Source organism: Canis aureus, chromosome 4 (assembly GCF_053574225.1).
Source record: "Canis aureus isolate CA01 chromosome 4, VMU_Caureus_v.1.0, whole genome shotgun sequence".
NCBI lineage: Eukaryota > Metazoa > Chordata > Mammalia > Carnivora > Canidae > Canis > Canis aureus.
This window is the reverse complement of record NC_135614.1, coordinates 67,786,519-67,808,512: the sequence shown is the minus strand read 5'-3', so window position 1 is coordinate 67,808,512 and position 21,994 is coordinate 67,786,519. Positions and strand designations below refer to the sequence as shown.

At 35.2% G+C, this 21,994-nt stretch overlaps 1 long non-coding RNA gene and 1 other non-coding gene across 2 annotated transcripts; one reads left to right on the top strand and one right to left on the bottom strand.

Moving 5' to 3' along the window:
* Positions 1-3,690: 3,690 nt before the first annotated feature.
* LOC144312898 (uncharacterized) lies at positions 3,691-13,016 on the top strand. Its single transcript, XR_013378549.1, has 3 exons — positions 3,691-3,797; positions 9,569-9,675; positions 12,727-13,016. It is a non-coding gene; the product is annotated as an uncharacterized LOC144312898 (long non-coding RNA).
* LOC144313193 (small nucleolar RNA SNORA54) lies at positions 12,730-12,851 on the bottom strand. Its single transcript, XR_013378916.1, has one exon. It is a non-coding gene; the product is annotated as a small nucleolar RNA SNORA54 (small nucleolar RNA).
* Positions 13,017-21,994: the final 8,978 nt, after the last annotated feature.

The following is a 21,994-nucleotide window of genomic DNA, read 5'->3' as shown; positions in this document are numbered from 1 at the left end:
TCATCTCAGTTCTTTGGAAAGCCACTTGTGCGTCAGGCAGTTATGCTGGCATGGGAAATACATATTGGAAAAGACTCACTCTTGCTCCTTTCCAAGTTTATTATATCCTAGGGGCCAGGCTGATAAGAGGAGTCACAATACAATGTATTCATATTGCTGTAGTCTATTTAATCAATACTCAGTCATGGATCAGACTATGCATGGTAGTGACATTGACCCAAATATTTTCTTTCTATCAGACAGAGTTGATGCTACAGAACATGGAACTTAAAGAAAAAAAGTTTTATTGAGGAAAAAACCCTACAATATACTCTAGGCCACAGTTATTTACAAACATATATGTTTCAACTTTTCTATTTGGAGCAGCAATTCTCAAACCATAATTGTCTAATTCCATCTTCTGTCATGTGTGCATCCTCCTTGCAACCAAAGATAATTATCTCTGAGTACATGAACCTAAAATTTGGATTAGGAGTGCCTAAAACCACTCTGGAAGTGCTGAAACCACAATACAAGAAGGAATGAGCACAATACCAGTGTGGGTTGTTAGGCATAAACACCAAGATCAGAATAGAAACATGAATCAGTAGCTGTAAACAAGATCTGTTTTAACTTTTTTGCAATTGATAGAAATTCATTCATTCCCATCTAATTGTTTGAAAGAACAGTTCATAATTTTCTTTCTGTAAAGCTAGGCCTGGTTTGTGATGGTGAGTGTGGAGGAGAGGTCTATTTTTTTTTTTTTTTGGTGTCTTGAAAATCAACGTCTTCATTTTTAAGTGTAAACCCTTTATCCAAAGACACAAAGTCCTGGGTTGTAATAAAGGTCAGTCTGATCTTTTAAAATCAAACCAAATAGTTTCCATTTATCAGGAGTGGAGGTAGGTATGACCTTTGCAGAATTAGGAAAATGGGGCTCAGAGATTCTGTGACTTGCCTAAAATTGTACAGCTTTTTAGTGATAGAATGAGAAATGAGCCTTCCATTTTTCAGATGTGCCAAAGGAACACTATATCAGAAGCCTGGGGCCTAAAGACAGTGCTTTGGGCTATTCACATCTTAGTATCAGTTAGAGATCAGTCATAAGTAAAACCTAACAGCAAAAAAATTGGTAAATTGGTGTAGGAAATTTAATACAGGATATTAGGTACAAGCTTGAGATAGCAACTTGGGGAATTTGAGGCAACTCCAAGTAAAGCATCTGTTGGAGTCCACCCTTACCCATTGGATGAGTGAGACAGGAGGAGGAGCTGAGGCCATGTGATAGGAATGAGAACCTTGTAGGAGGGAGTCTTTAATGGGAGATGGAATGCAGGACTGCTGAAGATGTTTCCAGAAGACAGGATGGGAGGAATATTAGATTCTTCTTCCAATAGCTTATAAAACAAGCCCAGTGTTAAGCCAATTTGCAAGAAAGTGGGAATCCATCCCCCTTGGAACATAGCAGAGCATAAAGAGATAAAGGGCTTGGTCTGAGGGAAATGACCAACATGCCTTTTCCAATGGAGTATCTCTATGTCTAATCTCACATGTGTGCTTTGTAACTTAAGGGTGTTTTATTGAAAGAATTCTAGATTTTAAAAAAATAGAAGTTTAAAATTTGCTATACTAGACCACTTTTAAGGAAATACATATCTAGTATAGTATTTCTATATACTAAAGTACTTTTAGTCATGTTCGTTTTTAGAGTGATGAAACTGTTTATATTTTAAAATGAAGAAATTGAAGCTCAGAGTAATTAATAGATTTCCCCCATAAGACATGGCTAGAAGGTTCAGTGGCCAGGACCAGAAATCTGAGTCTGGGGCTTCAAATTTGCTAGAGCTTTTTAAAATTGTGTACAAAGGCATTTTGTGGAGCTGCAGCAGATTTATAGGGACATTACTAGATATTTTAAAATTTCTTTTTTTTTTTAGATATTTTAAAATTTCAATGGAAATTACAGTAACCTGTTTTGGATACTATGTGAGCTAACAATTTAAACATTAGATTGCTATGTTCCATTTGTTCATGTTGTATCTTTGTGAGGCTGGGTTTTCTATGATAGAAAGCAAGAAGATTTTGTGAAAATCATTTTGGAACAGGAAATGATGTAGCAGTGTTCTCTCTGATTCTAAGGTTTGAGATGTTGTACTGTGCTCAACAGAAACGGAGTTGTTAGGATATAAATACTTAGCAAATTGTTAAACCCTAACTACTGATTAAGTAGAACTGTTCAGTATTTCTTTTAGCTTAGAGTGTGCTATGAAAAAATTACTGTGATATTAAGACCACTGTAAACTGAGAAGACATCTCTGCTCTGGTGATATTACCCCATTAGTACCCCCAAAAAAGTAACATTAATAACTTGAGATTGTGCATGGGGAGAACTCTCAATTGCCCAGACTGTTCTTCCAGAATCTATAGCCTATGATCACCACCTTTGTTTACTTTTATATAAAGAGTGACATGGGCTACAGTAGAGTTTAGCAATTTAAAGCCAAGGTCATCCTTATAAAATAAAAAGAAAGCTGTGTGCATCCTTAGACTATTCTTAACTTGTGCCTCAAATCAGTGAGTGGAGATTCTGGAAGATAACTTGCTAGTTTATCAAACGCTCAAAGACCACATGCAAGACCAGCATGGCACATCGTTTCTAATGCTTTCTATCAGTGCTTGTTCTTATCTCAACTAGTCTTTGCCGTGAGTTCACTTGAGAAGCTTAACTACAGCAGTAGGGTTGCCATCTCTTTAATCATCACTCAGATATTAGTTTTTTCCCTTTCAAACTGTAATTCTTGAAATGATTTTTATATCTTGAACACTTCATTCTTATCTCTCTGTATAGACCTCTAAAATGTGCCTTATAATGAAAATTACACCTAAATTCTTCAAGAACCATAGACATCTTAAAAGGTCAAAGAAAATAGGGATTGAAATTTGTAAGTGATGTTATTTTAAACAAGAATGAGTGAAACTGACATCTTGTGGCATTATAGAGTGGTGGAACATTTTGTACCTTGGAAACTGGAGAAATGAAAATCTTGAGATCAAAAAATGAGAGAGAGAAATCTGAAAGAGTTCAATATTTTACAAATGGATGAAAAAGTTCTCTTGTGGTGAGTTAGGAGAGAACCAGAATTCCTAATAGTTGCAATGAAAATACTCTCTTAAAGATTTTTAAATGTATGTACATACAGGTGCTATGACTTTATAAGTGTGAAAATATCCTCGGCCCTGGTTATTAATCAGAATCATCCATGGAACTTTAAAGAAAATGCAGAGATCAGGGTTCTGTACCAAATCTGTACCTGAACTAAGGTTCCTGAATCCATATTTTAAAAAATAATTGATAGTCAGCTACGGATTTAGGAAATTACTGAATTATTATTTTAAAATATTTTATTTATTCATGAGAGAGAGAGAGAGGCAGAGACCTAGGCAGAGGGAGAAGCAGGCTCCATGCAGGGAGCCTGATGTAGGACTCAATCCCGGGTCCCCAGGATCATGCCCTGGGTCAAAAGCGGTGCTAAACCACTGAGCCACCCAGGCTTCCCAAGAAATTACTGGATTAGATGCAGTCTGGTGTAGAATATAGATCAGTAGCATTGGTATCACCTGGGAGCTGGTTAGAAATGCAGAGTCCTAGAGTCCCACCCTAGAACTACTACATTAGAATCTATAGTTCAGCAATATTCCTAGTGATTGTTTTCAAGTTCCAGAGGCTTGGTCTGGGGGAGACAAACCACGCTGGGATTCAGGGTACTCCTATACTATATCTCTGTTACTCACCAGCTTATAGAAGCCATTTATCCTCCGTGAGTCTATTTCTCCAGCTAAATGAAAAGATATAATTATACCTGTCCAACTTACCCTAGGACTGTTGTAAGGATATGAAATGGAATATGGAAAATATGTGGAAGTACTTCAAAAGATTAAAAGTGCACTGTTTATATAAATTGATACTCTAATGTGGTCAATAGAACCACAGATTTGTAGAGCTACTTGGCTCTTCAATTTATTCCACCTCTATATTTTTTTAGCCACATCCTTGATTGCTACATGGTTAACCCCCACTCACATTTGTTTAGCCTCCTACTAAAAATGCCCAAAGGTAGCATTACTCTTTTCTTACATTTTTAAGTCATAAGGAAGTAAGTAAGAAATTCAAGTGAAAGAATAGCTCATTTAGTATCTGTGGAGTGTCTGGTAATATGCTGCATTCATGAATATAACTCCATATATAAAATTTTGCAAATTAAGGATTTCAGTAAAGCCACTTTGGCATTATGAGTCCTATAGTCTCTTGTGTCATGGATAATTAATGTTTAATTCATAGTTTCTTGATTAATGGGTCATCTTCTTGTGATAAACTGCTTTGTGCCATTAGGTGATTTTAGTACTGGAGGTCTGTCTTTTGTGTCAAGGAAAATATAAGTATATTCTTTAGAACTTGTCTGGGGTCTGTCCTCCAACCTCCTTTGCTCCATTGTGACACCTAATGCTATTTGGAATCTCCTGACTTTCTGTGCCACATTTTTATCCCCAGCTCCTCCCAAGATGTCCTCTTCTCTCTCTATGAGGCTTAACACTCCCTAAATACAAGCCCAGATTTGTCTCTAACTCCACTCCTCACTTCTGACTACTGAGCCAGTTATAATCCCAAGACTCTCTTCTATTATGTCTGTGTGTGGGTCAGAGTATCTTTCTGCTTGTACTTGATGTTCTGCAGTGTTTCTTGGTAACTGCTGTGCTGGATGCTAATTCTTTTTTTAAAAAAAGATTTTATTTATTTATTCATGAGAGAGACACAGAGAGAGGCAAACACAGGCCGAGAAGAAGCAGGCTCCTGTTAAGAGCCTGATGGGGGACTTGATCCCAGATTCCGGGATCACACCCTGGGCCAAAGGCAGATGCTCAACCACTGAGCCACCCAGGCGTGCCTGGATGCTAATTCTAATAAAGCCTCTTTTATCTCTTCTCTCATAGCATTTTCTTTTTTCTCTTTCTTCTCTCTTTCTTTTATTTTTTTTTGTGTGTGTTGTTTTTTTTGTATTGTTTTTGTATTTTCCCCCACTTGAAGTTGTATACCTTCCTTGCTCCATGTATCTCAGCTTATGCTTTTATCCTTTCTATTGTTTCTCTCCTCCTTCTGCAAATTCACTTCTCTTTTTTATTTTATTGTGCTCTTTTACCATCTTTCACACTTAGATTCACTATTTTTCCCTTCTGGCTAATGTCTATCTCTAATTTAAGGCTGTGTACTTTCTGGACATCTGTTACTATGGGCAGACATTGGGCAAATAAAATGTTTGAACTCATCATTGATAAGTTTCTCACTGTCATTTCCTGGATGGTGGGGAACTATTGAACTCCATTAAGAGTTCATTGTCAATCTGGAGGATATAGGTCCTTGAGTGCAACTAGAAAGTCAGTAATGAGGAAGTAAAACTAATCCAGGTTATGTGATGTTTCCTGTGAAGATTTCTTGTCAAAAAGTAGGACCAATGAGTCAGACATCTTTAGGACTTTGAGAAACTGTAAAAATGCTTTTAGTTCATGCCTCCGTATGGCCTCTATTACACATAGGTTTACATGTAGGATACACACACGGCATTTCTAGCAGAGATTTTATTTATATATGTACAAACTCAGATTATAGTTTACAAATCTTATTTTTTAGTTACATAGCCATGGGCTGATACCCACCAATAGTGTCAGCTTACAACTCAAATGGTAACAAATTATTATTTATATCATTTGATTTAAATTTCTGTTGGTAAAATTTCATGAGGTCCTTCTTATACACGTTATTCACCATCTTATTAGTGCTTAGAAGGAGTAGGAAATCTAAGCAGCAATCATAAGGAGTCTCAATTATTGAAAGATTTGAGAATTGAAATTAAAATAACCGAATAAAAGGCAGGTACATGCCTAGAATCCCACAAGGTTTTGGTCACTTGCCTGTGCATTTTATTTTAAAGTGTGAGTAGCTTTTGTGCAGCTATTTTCAAGAAATGTTTTAATACTAAAAATGTGCCAGCTAGTTCTGAAATTTTTACTGTCTATGACCTTGCTATCCATCTTTCATGTATACGGGGATTTTTCTTTCTGTTGTGTTGTTGTTCTTTTCCTCCTCTTCCTCCTCCTTCCTCCCTTCCTCTTCTTTCTTTCCTCCTTGTCCTCTTCTTCTTCTTCTTGATTTTTCTTCCTTTCTGGACTAGATTGTTGTAGCTCATCGCACCCATCTCTATTTCCTGGTATTCACATCCTGGTATATTTTCCTCCCATGTAGAACAGAGATAATTTTTGTAACCTATAGAATATTATGGAAATGGTGGCTTCTAAATGTGACTTCTAAAGCTAAGTGATAAGACATTGTGGCTTCCCCTTGATTTCCTGCTTCCTTAAATGACTTGGTTTTGGGAAAGCCAGCTGCCATTTTGTAAGGACACTCAAGAAGCCCAATGGAAACCCTATGTGCAAGAACCTGATGCTTCCTGCCAATAACCAGTGAGGAACTGAGGCCTCTTGCCAGTAAGCATGAAAGAGTGAGAAATTTTGGAAGCAGATCCTACAACCCCAGCCAAGCACTCAGATGACTATAGCCCTGGCTGTCATCTTGCATGTAATCTCATGAGAGAACCTGAGCCAGAACCACTCAGTGAAGCCACCCCTGAATTTCTGGCCTACCAAAACTGTAAGAAAATAAATGTCTGCTATTTAAAGCAGCCACGTTTGGGAGTAATTTATTATATAGCAATATATAATTAATGCATATGTACTCTACCACCAATGGGAAGATCTCTAATCCAGATGATATTAAATTAATACAAGTCCCAAATCAACCTGCTAAAGAAATTAGGTCTAGTTTATATTTTTATGTGTATCAAATAAAATCACTGTTCCTTCATTTTATATATGAAGATAATTTAAATTAAAAATAAATGATAATGCTATAAATTGAGTAGAAGAATTTAAAAGTCATAAATACAAAGGCTATTTTTTGAAGGCTTTAATAATAGAAATAGTTATTGTTTCTCTAAATAACCAGAAATTAATAATCTCTCTTCAAGTTGGCAATTTTTATATATATTAAAGAAACTAGAATAACATATAATTAAGTGCCACTTGCCAATATTTTCCAGTTCTGTGTAAAGTTAACTGAACATATAAAACATATTTTCTCCTGCTGTTGACTTTTTATTGTCCTGGGCTGTAGTAAATGCAAGGCTGCTTTGCTTAAGGGTATAATTTTGTGCAGGAAACCACAATAAGGTCTGGGAATAATTGCCACAAGGACTAAGATTAAAAGATAACGTTAGCAAAAATCTTTCGACATTTCTATCAAAGTCTGTACTCTAGAAGAAAAATTCCAATTATTTCTTCAATGATGAAATCAATATTAGAGAAAATGCTGTTGCAGATTTCATTTTGTTGTATAGTCCAGTGACTTTTCTACCTTCCTATCTGTTCTTACTTTAGAAAAAATTTAGAATATTAAATCTTTTGGGAGCAAAGTTCCACTTAATTTTAAAATGAAGTAGTCTTATCCTTAAGAAAGAAAAAAATTTAAATTTCCAGTTTTCTGTAGCTCTAAATATTTCTGTCATGCTTGGCCCTTACCCCAGTCCTCCCACAAAATCAATCACCTCATTCCATTTTTCTTGATAATATTATGGGAAGTAAAATAAATTTGGTCCAAACAGTATGTTGTTATTATGAAAAGATTCTGGTTCTTTCCTGGGGTACCATGCAGTGGCCCTGAAGGCAGTCCTGAGTTGGTTTTTGTGATCCTAGATCTCCCTAAATCAAGGTCCATGGGGTCCAGAGAGAGCATATAAAGCCCAGAGTATATCTTTCTGCATTTTATTTTAGAATGCTGAAGTTAGTGTAAGGATTTTTGTAATGTACCTTAAAGTGTCTGTAGTTATAAACTTTAATTCAGTTGTGCTGGAGATCTTTGAGGAATTATACTATGGTCTTTTCCTCATCTGTATCTTTAGCTCAATATAACCTCCTAGTCAAAGTGCGGAATGTACTTTTCTTACATTCTCATAGACAGCTTGCTTCTTACATCCTACATGGCTGGTCTTGGGACAGTTCACTATCAACTTCATTGACACTTTTATTTGGAGGTTTTATTAGATCCCAGGGAGGCAAGATCCAAAGACAGCTCCTGTGGCTAGTTTCTTATCAGAAAACTTACCCTGAATATTACAAAACAAGTTAATGTGAGAGAAATAGGAGGGAAAAAAGCCTGGTTTCAAAATAAAAACAAAGCATTTTTCTTTCCCCAAAATATTTGTTGGGCATACTACAGGCATGGAGCTCATGCCACATGCAGAGAAGGCATTTTAAGACTTATTTTAAATAGACATTCAACTCCCTGAACTAATATAGATGTAAATGGTAAATAAGAATGCAGTATATTAAGGCTTTTTTTGGTTTGTTTTTCCAGAGGAGCCCTCAGCCTTTATTGTGTAATTGTTACTAGAAAGATATCATGCTGTAATATGCAAAGTCAATGACAAAGACCCAAATTATTGGAAGGCTTTGATTCACAAGGTTTCTATTTCAACATGTGAATCCATACTTATTTGAATAGGTCTGCAAGTAAAAGATGACTTGATCACCATCTTGAAAATTCACTTTCCTTGTTCTGATTTTGTACAGAAAATGTTGGTGTTGAATAGAAAAATAGCAAACAGTAATTTCAGCTGGTTGAAATCCAAAGCTCTGTTTTCCACAGACACATAAAATTAGTTGAGAGTAGCCAACATTCTGGCCTGTACTGCGGTCTGGGTGTGCTGTGTCGGCTTCTGTTACTACATCCTGTCTGCAAACCAGGTGCACAAAACATCGTAAGGAAGTGAAGTCTGGTTGTTGGTAATTAATGGAGTTATTTGGGAATGAAAGTCAAAGCAGTAACAATATATTATGCTGGAGAGTGTTAGAGAAGTTTTCCTGAAGCAAGAATGGAATCTTGCAAAGGAAAGCTTCTAATCTCAGTGAACTAGGATATTCTTACACTTATTAAAATTCAATGTCTGATTATCAACCCTTGCTTAAAGAAGAGGAGATGGGGGAAAAAAGATTTTTATGGGGTGGATAAAATGTTCCCTATAAAGCAAATATGGCAAAGCTACTCATTGTGATGAACTGTGAAAATAATGGCCTACTAAATATCTTACTGTGCTGAGGAGCTAATTTAATGCTGTGTTACATCTCACTTCTCAAATTGTGTGTCCTCTAGTTAAGTATGGTATATGATTGGTGCTGGAATCTAGATTTTATGTTGTCCCATATTTGAAATTATTTTCTAAAAAAAAAAGAAATTATTTTCTCTAGATACAATCATGATTTAAATGATATTTAATGATGGAAATGTTACTGCTTACTTGGAAAAAATGGAAAGGGGTCATAGTAGAAGGTTATAGATGACAGATAATCATGATGTATGCTGAATAACCATAAGTAAATAATTTTTATTTTATAAAAAGGGAAATATCCTATGAACTAATGAGAATTTTTGGAGAGTTTAGTGATCATATGTTCATATAATAATTCTTAGCTTCTTGTTTCAAAGAAAATTGAGGGATGATAACTCCATTAATGCAAGAAAGTTATCCTGTTTGCATCCAAAGTCAAATTTCTAAAGAGGAAATAAAAGCACAAGCAAAACAAAACAACAAGGTAACTTTCTTACATATTAGAAAAATGTCATCTTTTTCTATATATTATTATCATTTTAAAGATTTTATTTATTTATTCATGAAAGACACAGAGAGAGAGAGGGGGAGGGAGAGAGAGAGAGGCAGAGACACAGGCAGAGGGAGAAGCAGGCTCCATGCAGGGAGCCTGACATGGGACTAGATCCCGGGTCTCCAGGATCATGCCCTGGGCCAAAGGCAGATGCTAAACCACTGAGCCATCCAGGGATTCCCTTTTTCTATATATTAAATGTGGAGTCAAATTTCTCACTGTATCAGACAGACATCAATCAATTAACAAATACCTATCAATCACTACTAGATCTTCAACATTGGACCAGACGGAGCTACTCTGATTTGTAACAGAGTCATCTGGATGATTTCTAAATTCAGAGGGTGACAAGGTCCCAGAACCTTGTTGCTAACCTTGTTTGAGTTTCATTTTTCTGGATGTATTTTCCTAAAGAAGTGAAACACCTAAGTCTTTCTACAGAGGGGGAAGAGATTACTGTATAGTTCAAGAGACTAGACCTTTACACAGAAAGTAAAGCAGCAAGTAATTGATGACAATTGTAATTCTCCTCAGTTAATGAATATCACCTCTTATGTTTGCATGGAGCAGCACGTAGATGATTAAAATTCAGTCGATCAGTTAGAAATGACATATCATTTGCCTAGACTACTGATGCTAAGTTTTTTCTTGTGGTAGGCTCTTTTTAAATTTGATGGCTATTTGAAACTTTTTCAAAAAGAATATGTTTTGAATTATTGTATGTAATTGGAAAAGTGAAAAAGATTCCAACTATGTACCTTCAAATTATGAAATATATAAAATATATACAACGAAACTATAGATATCTACTTTTAAACATGTTTTCTTGGGGAAAGTGGAGGCACAGTTCTTTGGTTTTGTTGATGGATGATAATTGAAGTCAAAATGTTTGATAAAATTACTTATGGGAAGTGTTTAGAAAACAAAGAAGAATGGAAGAAAGCAACACTGAAAGACACAATTAGGGGAGAATGGAAGAAGAAAACCTAATGAGGGAGAATAAGAATCAATAGTCAAAGAGAAGAGATGCCATAAGTGTATTATGACAGTATTATTCAGGTCAGGTAAGATAGAGAGCAACCATGTGGTTGGGTATTTAAGAGGAGTAGAAGTAAAGTTCTTAGGACTTCAGGATCTATAAAACTAGGAATTCTGGTGGGGTTTTTTGGTATGGATTTTAGAGTTCTCTAGGGTAATAGCAAGGGAAAGTATGTAAAAAATGACTGGTCAGGAGTGATTTGTCCCAGGTGAGTGAAGTTTTAGGAAGTGATAGATGATCATGTTAAGTAAAAGTGGCAGCTTGGTTCTGACATGCAGGATTAAGCCCAGAAGTGTCACAGTTGTGCTCTCACATTTTTAATGATCATCATAGAAAAATGCTATTAAATGGGTATACCATGTGATATTCGTCAGAAAGAAAATTATAAATAGGGTATTTCACATTATCTCTTATTAAGAGACTTGAATAGTGACATAATTTAGAAATGTTTTAAGATCTAAAGATCTAAGGGAAGAGGCTGTTAATACTGGCTACATATTATAATCATTCCAGAGAGTAAAAAAAACACAAATTCCTTTCAACAACCCAGTTCAATTGAATTTTAAAAGCCCCCTAAGACTTCTGGCTTTAGTTTTGACATGTAAAGAGCTTATAAGTCATCATTCCTGTCCTTATAAGAAAAATATTGGAATAAACTAAAAATCAATGATTTTTGTTGAACTTATCAGAAAACTGAAGTCATAGGGAAAATCACTCTCCCTAAATGTAGAGAGATTGATGAATCTAGAGAGTACAGCCAAGCAGGATCTCTCTCTCTCTTTCTCTCTCTCTCTCATTCTCTCTCTCTCTCACACACACACACACACACACACACACGCACGGGCAAATCCTATTCAAACTTCAGAAAATCAAAGGCTGAAAGAAAATGTTAAGTCACAGGGAATGAAACACTTTACCTATGGAGAAACAGGATAAGAATTACAGCAGACTTCTCATCAAAAACCATTCAAGCAAGGACAAAGTGGAATGAATTATTTAAAGTGTTGAAAGAAAAACTCATGGGGTGCCTGGGTGGTTCAGTGGTTGAGCATCTGCCTTTGGTTCAGGTCATGATCCCGGGGTCCTGACATCCAGTCCTGCATCAGGCTCTCCACAGGGAGCCTGCTTCTCCCTCTGCCTATGTCTCTGCCTCTCTGTGTCTCTCATGAATAAATAAATACAATCTTAAAAGAAAAGAAAACTCACTAATCTAGAATTCTATATCCAGCAAAATTATCCCTCAGTAGTAAAGGAAGAATAAAAGTTCCTTAAATGTTTAATTTTTTTATTGTTTTTTAAAAAAATATTTAAGAGAGAGAGAGAGAGCAGATGTGTGAACAGAGAGGAGGGGCTGAAGGAGACGGAGAAGCAGACTTCCCACTGAGCAGGGAGCCCAGCATGGGATTGGTTCCCAGGATCCTGAGATCACAACCTGAGCTAAAGGGAGATGCTTAACTGACTGAGCCACCCAGATGCCCCTTAAATTTTTAAAATCATAGCCCCTTAAGTGTTTTTAATTGAGAACCACTGGTTAAGATAAAGGTGGCTCAGATTGCACAGATATATAGAATGATTCATATAGTTTTAGTAAAAAATTATTAACTTACAATTTTTCCACAGTCCTTCCTCTTTCACAAACCAATAAGGATGATTCTGGCTTTATGAACCCAGATTTTTCCCTCTCCTTCCCTTAAAATTTTTTTTAAATTTATTTTTATTGATGGCACAGCAATTTAGCACCACCTGCAGCCCGGGGTATGACTGGAGACCTGGGATCGAGTCCCACATCAGGCTCCCTGCATGGAGCCTGCTTCTCCCTCTGCCTGTGTCTCTGCCTCTCTCTCTGTGTTTCTCATGAATAAATAAATAAAATCTTAAAAAAATAAAAAATAAAATTTATTTTTATTTTAAAAAGGTCTTTTTTTTTTTTTTTAATTTTCCAGGTCCTGCATCCCTAGGACCTGAAACTGAGAGCCACAATCATCCAGCCCTGTGCCACTGGAGCTACTATAGCACTAGAATGGAGCCTGTTAGCTGTAGCCAGTCTAACAGACCACAAACAGTGCCTCATCCCATTCTCTTTGGGAGCATCTACCTAACAGAGAGTGAAAGAAAGAGAAGGTGGAGAACAAGGCTGATTCAAGGTCCCCAGAAGAATTTTTAACATGTTTTCTTTCTCTCACATTTTTTAGAGAGAAATCAGAATAAAATTATAGGTAGCATATGATGAAAACTTATGGGCAAAGGAAGGAAGTTTTTAAATAAGTGTTACTTTGGAATATATCACCCAATTATGTTTGAATGATATAAGCATATAATTGAGTTACCTTTCTTTTTTAAAGATCTTTTTTTTAAGGTGCCCCTTGAGTTACCTTTAATTGTTCTGTGTTCTGTCTCTGCTCTAACCCTAAACAGGTGGCTTATGGCTTCAGTAAGTAGTAGAGACATCTCTCATGGATTCTTATAAGATTTTCTTCAATTTGTTGAAACCATCATATGCTAATTGAGATTTCCACAATCATACAGTTGATATGGATGGAAGTTTTTAAAGTATGAATTTTGATAGGTTCAGGGAGGCTTCTACTTGTTTTGGCAAGGGCATGGCAAGAATATGTCTTGGGAATGGCTGCTTCACACTACTTGACATATGATCTGCAACATATATAGTGCTAGATTAATTGGACCACAGAAAGAAGTCCTGGATCCAGTTTTTGTACAAGTTTATCTGAAAGCTAAAAATGTGACTTGAGCTTCAGTGGGTCAAAAATAGAATAATTTCAGCAACCAGTCAGGCATTGTTTCTTTCTGTTCCCCTTTTATTCCCTTTTATTTGATTTTATTTTCTTCCAAAAGAAGATAATGGATAGGTTGTAGGATTATGGAAGGCCTCTGGCATATTTATGTTCAGGATTTGTAACTGATTTGGTCTTCTGTTTGCTTCTCTTTTTTGAAGAGGAGATTGAAGAGACAAAAAAACTGAACTCATTATGTGGTGATAAAGCTTTCTCTTTGACTTTTTCTTTCCCCAGGCTATTAAGCTAGTGACAGGCTGAGGGATAGGGGCTTCAGGCAGAAATGGTATAGCACTAGAGTGAAATATATTGTGGTCTTGAGCCCTTAATCCAGATGAAACTTCTTTCTCTCATCACTCAGTGTATAGAATTGGAGGAATCCAGGAAATCTGGCCATTTGCTCATTCCACTTGCATAGGATTAAATCATGTATAGTGATAACAACTAAGCAGTTTAAAAGTATACACATACACACATACGCAACCTTATTTAATCTTTAAAAACTGTTAAATTACATAATTGATATAAGCCAAAGGATATATATGTAAACAATGTAAATTGTAATTATAAAATGCTCTGGTATGGAACCAGAATCACTGAAGGTTCATATGCTACTCTATCACAATTCCTTGCTTTACCTAAAAACACTGTGCTGAACATTGCTTATCATTACTTCATTATAAAAAAGTTTCCTACTGTGTATGGATCCCTAAATAGTTGAACGTTATAAAAATGTTATCATATTATACATAGTCTTTTGGGGCTTATTTTATCAATATTATACTTCTACAGTTCATTCATTATTTTGCATGTAAGTTTATTTAATAGAATTTTACAGAGCATAACATAATTTCTTCATTTTTCTGATGATGCTGAACTACATTTCGGTTTCTGTTGTTTTGCAATTATAAATAATACTACTCTGAAGATTCTTGTACATATCGTTTGGTAAACTTATGCAAACATTTCCCTAGGAGTGGAGTTACTATGGCATAAAAGGCATAAAAATGTTTATGGCATAAAAATGTTTCACTTACATGGTAGTGAATTATTTTTCAAAATGATCATAACAATTTACCTCCCCACAAGTAATGTATATGAGATTCTCTTGATCCACATTACCCTCTACTGCTTGGTAGTATAAGACTTCTTAGTTTTTCCAATATAGTGGGTATAAAATGGTATCTCACTGTCTGTCTTAGTTTGAAATGATGTGAATTCTACTGATGCTGTGCATTTTATTTTCTATTTATTTACGTTTATAGTCCCTCTTCTGTGGAATGTCTTCTATTTGCTGATTTTTCTATTGCTTATCTTTTACATACCAATTTACAGTCTTTTATATTATAACTATACTATTCCTTTGGTGGCTTTGTGCTGCAAGTAACTTGTCTCAGTTTAGTCTATATTTTTACTTCATGTTTTTTGGTTAACAGAAATTTTTTCCCAGTTTCATTGAAAATGAATTACCATACATCACTGCATAAGTTTAAGATATACAGCATGATGGTTTTATTTACTTATATTGTGAAATGATTACCACAATAGGTTCAGCTAATATCCATCTTCTCATATTGATACAATAAACAGAAAAGGAAGAGGAAAAGAAAAAACACTCTCTCCTTGTGGTGAGAACTCTTAGGATTTTCTCTCTCATTTTTTTAAGATTGTATTTATTTATTTGAGAGAGTGTATATGCAAACAAGGGAAAAGGTAGACTACTTTTTTGTTTGTTTTTTAAAGGCTAAACCTTTCTTCAGGGAGTTATAACACATTTCTCTCATTTGTCTCATATTCTTATACCCTTATATGTACTGGTTTGTTTCTGGCCTCTTGGTTTAGTTAATATGTTGGCCAATTTGTCTATCCTAGCCCATCCCATACTGTCTTAATTATTATAGCTTTATAATAAGCATTGATGTTTCATGGGGGCTTACTATATCATCTTTTTATCCTTCAGCAATACTTTATTTTTTGTTCTTCCACATAAACTTAGAATCAACTTATCAAATTCCTTGTAAAACACTCTTACAATTTAGGTTAAATTAAATCCAAAAGTCAATTTGAGAAGTAACTTCTTTAAAACATCAAGGATTCCTAGTTAAGGTGTGAATGGTATTGGTTTACATGAAATTGCTGACTTTAAAGTATGTTCAGTGGAGTGCACTTGATATACCAAATATTCAAGAAAGAAATATCAATTCTACACAAATTCTTTGAGACCACAGAAGAGGACTGAAAACTTCTAGATTCATCTTATAAAGCCAGAACCTTTTAACATAACCAGATAAAGACATTATAGGTAAAAAGCAAAGCAAACAAAAAAACAAAAAAACAAAAAACATAGCCTGTTATCTCTCATGAAAACAGATATAAAAATCCACAGTGAGGGATGCTTGGGTAGCTCAGTGGTTGAGCATCTGCCTTTGGCTCAGGTCGTGATCCTGGGGTCCTAAGATTGAGTCTTGCATTAAGCTTCCCACAAGGAGCTTGCTTCTCCCTCTGCCTATGTCTCTGCCTCCCTCTCTCTCTGTGTCTCTCATGAATAAATAAATAAAATCTTTTAAAAAAATCCTCAGTGAAATGTAATCAAATTAAAATCAACAATTTTAAGAAAATGTTGTATGGGACTTATCTGAGAAAAGCAAGGCTGGTTCAGTACTCAAAATCCATGCAATCAGGATATCAATAATTAAAGAAGAAAATCCATATGATCATATTTATCAGAATAAGCATTTCACAAAACTCAACATCCATTCATGATAAAATTCTCGACAAACTAGAAATAAAAGCTTACTTTCTCAACTCAATAAAGGGATCTTCTCCCCTCCTCCCCAACCCCCAAATAGATTAACATAATATTTCATTGTGAAAGACTGAATTCTTTCCCCTTAAGATTAGGGGAGAGGAAAGATGAGAATGCTTATTCTCATCTCACTTCAATTTTACATTATGCTGAAGGTCCTAACCAGTGCAACAAGGGAAGAAAATAGGTGAATAAATAAATGCTATACAGATTGGAGAGAAATGAGTAAAATCTATCTATTTATAGATGGCATGATTGTTTATGAAAAGTGTACATAGAACCTACAGAAAAAGGTATTAGACTTAAAAAATCAAGTTTAGCAAGGTCAGAAGATACTAGGTCAAAATGTAAAAATCTATTGTATTGCTACATACTAGTATGAACAATTTGAAATTGAACCAAAAATCCAGAGTGGAGTTAATGACTGGACACTTATTTATTTAGTAAAATTAACTTATTTTTCCATGTGTGGGATGTCATTAAAAAGCTTGGTCAAGATTTGTTTTGGATTGTCAGAGCTGTCAAAGAAAAGAATTTATTCAAAAAAATTATTCATTGGTTTGGATTTCTCATGGTTCAACATACTCTTGGTGTTATTTCAAATTATATCCAATAATATAGTCACAACTCAGCAGCTGTTATATGCAATACAGATTGACAAGAACTGTTATTTTCAACAATAGATCTGAAATAGCTTTGGTTGAGTTAAAATAATCCGTGGACAGAAAAGGCATGTGATCTGCATCATGGCATCTCATGACCCCAAAACATATGGTTAATTAGTTATAAGGAAGGGACAAAATAAATAATTTTCTGAATAAGCCTGTTGAAGGTGACAGATGAAAAGACCTTCAGATCTCTTGAAACCCAACATGTCACTGTGCATCTCATAAAAAAATGTCTGTCTTTCTGAGTTGCTTATAGGGTGAACCTATAACTTAAGGTTAATAATAACTTGCAAGTGAAGCATAGATATGGTCTGGATATGGTTCAGCTTTTATTTACTTTTAATGTAAATGTTAAATTTTCTTTAAAACATTGACTTGATCATGGTGGGTTTCTGTCTCCCTAAATAGAATTTTTTGACCTATGTTTTACAAAGCACATTATATAATATGGCACTATTATGTTCATAAGCTGCCAAGGTGTTTCTGCCTTGATGATAGATGTATCATTATAATGTGTCTCCACCAGAACTACAAGGTATTGAAGATTTTTTCTCTGCCACATGTCTGCATGGCCCTCAAAAGAGGAAATAACTATTTTTAGGTTACCACAATGACCTAAGTAGAAGGACCTTGTATTTCTACAACTAGTATCATAGAAAGGTAGACACACCAAAAGAGACCAATTTTCTGGTTAAATAGTTATTTTTGAGGACCATTGTATTTTCCATAATGATATGATTTTTATTTTTAGCTAAATATTTTTCTAAATACATTATTCATTTGTCAATATTTGTCTCATTCTTCAAATATTGGAGAAGATAGTAGATTGTCAGACACTGAACCAAGGTACTTAAATAATTATGTAGGAAGCAAAGTAAAAAAGAATTATATGGAATTATTTCTAAGAACTAGTCAGTACAAAAGAGACAAAATCTTCAAATACAAAGGCAATAAAATACTCAGATTAGTTCTCTCTACATACAAGTAAGGTTATCTTTTCATTCTGCTGTCTGAGAATCTATATACAAGACAGTTGTCATCACATGACCTAAAAATACCACTGTTCTGTGCCTTTGAATGTCAAGCACAATTTTATTTCCTACTTCGTTGTTTCAGATAAGAATACCAAATTAAATATATAAAACATTTAAAATATGAAATGTTGCCAGGAACATAAAAGGATATGTTACCTCCTGCTGTTCTGTCAAAAGAACTTTAAAATGTACTTGAGCTGGAAGAAAGTGAAATTGTCCTTAAAGGCTTGTGTAAGATTGTTTTTATCCTCTGGAGGGGTAGCATCATTTCAGAAATGAGAGAAAGTGAGAATTCACTAACTGAGGTCTAAGAAGTTGATGTCAGCAATGGTTGGTATTCATGTCCTTGAATTCTGTTTACCCAAAGGAAAAACAGGGTCAAAAAGCCAAGAAATATTTTGTGGGCAGCTTGTATAGTTCAAAACCAGTTTATTTGCTTTGGTGGATAATTTTTTGTAAGCAAATTCTCATGTTTTTCCAGCCACCGTAGCCACACTATTGTTCAGAGAAGTCCACTTTCTGTATTATGATATTAATAACTAGGAGTGAATAGTTACCACAAATGTGGAAAAGAGAGGGGAAAAACTTAAAACAAACATATTTCTTTTATATGAATTATGCCATTGGAAAAAGAATTTTATAAAATCAGAGGCAAGACTTAGGGCACGTAAGTGGCATCTATTAGTTTTTACAAGCTTGTTTTGAACTCACAATTTAAGTTTGGGGGTCTAGTTAGCAGAGTACATTATTAAAAACCTACAATCTGGTGATCTCAATTCAGATAAAGCCAATAGAAATATATGTAAGTCCTTATGGATTTTTAGTGGATGAATTTAAGTATTTGAACCATCTAGTAGATTTAAGGGAAAATAGCACTTTGATATTATTTCTTTAGACTTAAGACTCCTGTGTGGCCAACAGGGATGTATCTAAGCTTCCTGAAGCCTTGTAATAGCTGTGGGAACATATTCCTGTTGAGTTCATTGCATCTTCAGTAAAACAGTATTTGAATCAGCTTGTATGGTGCTTAGATTTCCTATAACCTAACAGCAATTTTACATTCTTAAAATACAGAATAGGAGGTCACTGTATCAAATGATATGGAGGTCATTGATAGTGAAAAGAAATTTTAGGACTCCAAAAACATCTTAGCTAAGCTTTCTTTTTAAAAAGATTTTATTTATTTATTCATGAGACACACACACAGAGAGAGAGAGAGAGAGAGAAAGAGAGGCAGAGACATAGGCAGAAGGAGAAGCAAGCTCCATGTAGGAAGCCTGATGTGAGATTCAATCCCGGGACTCTGGGACCACATCCTGAGCCAAAGGAAGACACTCAACTGCTGAGTCACCCAAGCGTCCCAATCTTACCTAAGCTTATCTTATCTAAGTTTATATAATTATATGTTTCTTTTACCTCATGCCAGAGGATATGCAATGGTTGAACCAATGGTCAATGGTTCAGAGAAGGAGGGGTAACAAAGAGACAAAGTGGAAGAGGCAACACACTATGGGGAAATCAGTATGATGGAGTATAAGAACTGGGGAGTGAGGTACAATTTGTAGTACAGGGTAGTTAGCACAATGAAGTATGGATCCCATGAGTACAAGTTCTTGTTTTGGGAAGATATTCTGTCTCTGTGAACACAGAATGCTCAGATCTAACTTTAGATATTATAGACCCTAACTTACAAGATCATGGAAAGCCATAGAATATTGCTTGATCTTAAGCTTGGAACACAGTTGGATCCTAATAGTATCTGGCTTCTCTGCTTCCTACTATAGCATTTATTATTCAGTGTGGGAAATATATTTTAAGAATCCTGGATTTTGAGGTCTTTGAGGAATGAACCATGTCTCATTCATAGTTATACTCTCAGCACCTTATCACATGCCTGATGATGATGGAGTTCAAAAATATTAAATGGAAATAAAAGAATTTTTGTGTGCAAGAAGCCCATGAGGGGAACTATTTCAAAAAAAGCATGTCAAAAGTTACCTCAACATTACTGGTAGCACTACAGTAGTAGTAGTGCTGATAGAAAAAGAAATGGTTTTCTTTCTTGTGGTGTAGGATTTGGTGTAGGATTTGGAAGTCAGTGGAGTATGGTTGAGGAGAGTCCTTTGCCAGTCACTACAGATGCCACATTCACAATCAAGGTGATGGTCAGTGACAGTCCAGACTGCAGTGTTGGTTGTTACTGTGTACCAGGCACTGTCTTAGGTTCTGAGGGTAGAGTTGAGTACCACAGCCAAAGTGTCTGTTGCCATGCCACTTGGATTGTAGTTGGGGTACCAATATTAGGCAGAGACCTGATTCACTTTTGATTTTCTGTTTCACGTGTATAAATCTTGTCTCCATTTCTTTTGTTCTCAGCAAGACCAGAAGTCCCATTGAAGTAGGAAATTGTCATGTACTCCTTTCACAGCATTCCCCTTGTTAGGCACAAATGTCTGAAAAGTAAAACAAAACCAAAACTAGTGGCTGGGTTGAGACGGTAGGTTGTCAATTGCCTGTTTTCAGTCCTACCACTCTTTGTGCCACTTGGGTCAATTTCAGGAAATAGAAATGGTTTACTTAGGCACATTCCTAAATGTAAATGATTGGAGAAATTCTTAAAAGATAAGTGATTAATCATCAGACAAAAATACTTACTGTCAAATCTACAGTAGGTGCTCAACTGACACTCACCCCCAAATAGTGAGGTGTCTTGATTTTGGTCAGAGGTGGACTGTATTGTCCACCTCATATCACAGTGTGAGAAAGGTTACAAGAAAAATAATATTTTTGAAATCTAAGTAGTGGGTGAAATTGATTTGGTGAAATTCCAAACCTAAGGGTCCTAATTATTCTACAAGCTGTTGAGATGCAGCTGAATTATTTTTTGCCCTGGGATTCACAGGCCCAAGTTATGATGGGATGGCTTATAGTTAGATTCCTGAATTCATTTTACAGACTACTCACCTCTGGATGAGTATTGTCCAATACAAACACAAAACACAAAGTTACTTGCTAACCATTAAAGTTATTTGGTAACTTGAAAACATAAAATTCCTTACAAAATTGGAAAAACACCAGCATTATGAAATAAAATCTTAAAAATCCAAGAAATATTTAAAATTAATTAAATTACTTTGGGGGAATTATTATAGAACATGCAGAACATTAGATTTTGTCCAACTCATAGGATTTGCTTCCTTATGCGTGTGTGTGTGTGTAAATTGTGTATTAATTGCTTTAATTGATGAAGATCACATGATGAAGTGACAAAACACTTTCTTTAACAAGATGTATTGACATAATTAATATGAGAAAGCACAAAGAATATTGTTTTTTTCTTTTATACTCACATTATCAAATATTAAAATCAACTAATTCCATATCTAGCTTTAATTGATAGTATTTAATAATTTGGAGTGAAATACAAAATGTTAAAAAATGTGAGAAAAATGACTAGAATCAGACTTAAAAAGATTGTTTCACTAAGGTAAACATAAGGAAGATATTAAATGGGTTAGTATTTTGAGAGGAGGATATAAGGATGGCTAATTTGAAAAACCTCCAATGCAACACATCAGCAGCATCACCAATTAGGTGCTTCAGGCAAGGGAGAGCTGTATCTCTAGTCTCTGTTTCCTTATAATGTCCCTTTACTCATGGGATAACATACTGTGTTTTAAAAACACCCAAGTTATTTACCATGGAAGGAACTCTGGAGGATAAGGGCAAAGCCTTTTGTTCTTGAAACAGAATTGAAATGCTACTTCAACTCCTTGTATAGAATGACTAGTGTCTTAGAGAAAGCAATCCCAATAATTGATTCCTCAAAATAACGGAAAACATTCTCTGCAAAATGAAGCAGGTGATGAAGTACCTGGAGGTTTTCTGGCCTTCCTTAGCCTAGGGGAAAA